At 42.3% G+C, this 1,797-nt stretch overlaps 1 non-coding gene across 1 annotated transcript; it reads left to right on the forward strand.

Annotated features, from left to right (window-relative positions):
- Window positions 1-1,326: 1,326 nt before the first annotated feature.
- LOC148565301 (small nucleolar RNA R71) lies at window positions 1,327-1,430 on the forward strand. The gene has a single exon (XR_015884038.1). It is a non-coding gene; the product is annotated as a small nucleolar RNA R71 (small nucleolar RNA).
- The last annotated feature ends 367 nt before the right edge of the window (window positions 1,431-1,797 follow it).

Below are 1,797 nucleotides of genomic sequence, written 5' to 3' on the forward strand. Positions count from 1 at the left end.
TCCAAAGCTTCCTGGTGTTGTTGCCAAACACGCCAATTCTTTCTTGAGTTGGCAACGTGCTCGTGGCTGCCTCCTAGCTCCAAGTTTGCTGCGTTGCCAATGAACACATCAATGGAACCCATGTTGGCAACGTGCTCCAATGAACACATCAATGAACACACCAATGAACACATCAATGGAACACGCCTTCAGAACTTGGCGTTGGCAACGTGCATCTCCCTCTCCTGGGCCAAGTCTTCTATTCAACGTTGTTTTCCTGTGTTGTCCTCAAACACGCCCCTCATCTCTAGGCTGGCAACGTGCTCGAGGCTTTGGACTAGCTCCCCAAGGTTGCTTGCTGCGTTGCCAAGGAACACGCCTTCAGAATTTGGCGTTGGCAACGTGCTTCACACCCTTCCTATCCAAGCCTTCTTGCTGCTGGAGTTGTCACCAAACACGCCCTTGTTGGTGGCGTTGGCAACTTGCTTGAGGCTTCAAATTCACCTTCCAGGGCTACTTGGCGTTATTGCCAGACACTTAAGTGATAATGCACGTTGGCAACGCCCAAGTCTCTTCCTCCTTGCCAAGCTTGCTATGTCCCCAATCTTTCTTGCTCAAATTCTTCTTTCTTCATCACCTAACATAAACCAAAGAATCTTCCTCAAAGTCTTGCCATCTTATGCAATAATTTTCAAGGGAATCATTCACATCAACTTATATATAAACTCCTTGAGTCATTTGCATGAATTATGCCAAATTTCACTTAGTTCTTGGTTCATGGATGCATAGAGAAAAACTCACAAATTGCTTGTTTATTTTAGTAATAATGAACGAAATTGAACTAAATTTAACTAAACTAACTAGTTAAAATAGCAAATATGCGAATGCATCACATTCCATGAGAAATTTGGATGATTTCTCTATGAGGGATTATAGGTGTTTCCATAGGGTTCACCCATGTAATTCACCTCTGCTATTGCAGAGTTCTCAGGATCATAAACTTCTTCTTCAGAAGATGCCTCTTTAGTACTGTTGGATGATTCCTTCAATCCATTCAGACTCTGAGAGATCATATTGACTTGCTGAGTCAATACTTTATTCTGAGCCAATATGACATTCAGAGTATCAATTTCAAGAACTCCCTTCCTCTGAGGCGTCCCATTACTCACAGGATTCCTTTCAGAAGTGTACATGAACTGGTTATTTGCAACCATGTCAATGAGTTCTTGAGCTTCTGCAGGCATTTTCTTTAGGTGAATAGATCCACCTGCAGAATGGTCTAATGACATCTTTGATAATTCAGATAGACCATCATAGAATATATCCAGGATGGTCCATTCTAAAAGCATGCCAGAAGGACACTTTTTGGTCAGTTCCTTGTATCTCTCCCAAGCTTCATAGAGGGATTCACCTTCCTTCTGTCTGAAGGTTTGAACATCCACTCTAAGCTTGCTAAGCTTTTGAGGAGGAAAGAACTTGGCTAAGAAAGTCGTGACCAGCTTATCCCAAGAGTTCAGGCTGTCTTTAGGTTGAGAGTCCAACCATATTCTAACTCTATCTCTTATAGCAAATGGGAAAAGCATAAGCCTGTAGACCTCGGGATCAACCCCATTGGTCTTAACAGTATCACAGATCTGCAAAAATTCAGTTAAGAACTGAAAGGGATCTTCGGATGGAAGTCCATAAAACATGCAATTCTGTTGCATCAGAGAAACTAGTTGAGGTTTCAGCTCAAAATTGTTTGCTCCAATGGCAGGGATTGAGATGCTTCTTCCATGTAAATTGGAATTAGGTGCAGTAAAGTCACCAAGCATCTTC

The sequence above is a fragment of the Arachis ipaensis genome, chromosome B5 (genome assembly GCF_059453495.1).
Source record: "Arachis ipaensis isolate K30076 ecotype BB chromosome B5, ASM5945349v1, whole genome shotgun sequence".
Classification (NCBI taxonomy): domain Eukaryota; kingdom Viridiplantae; phylum Streptophyta; class Magnoliopsida; order Fabales; family Fabaceae; genus Arachis; species Arachis ipaensis.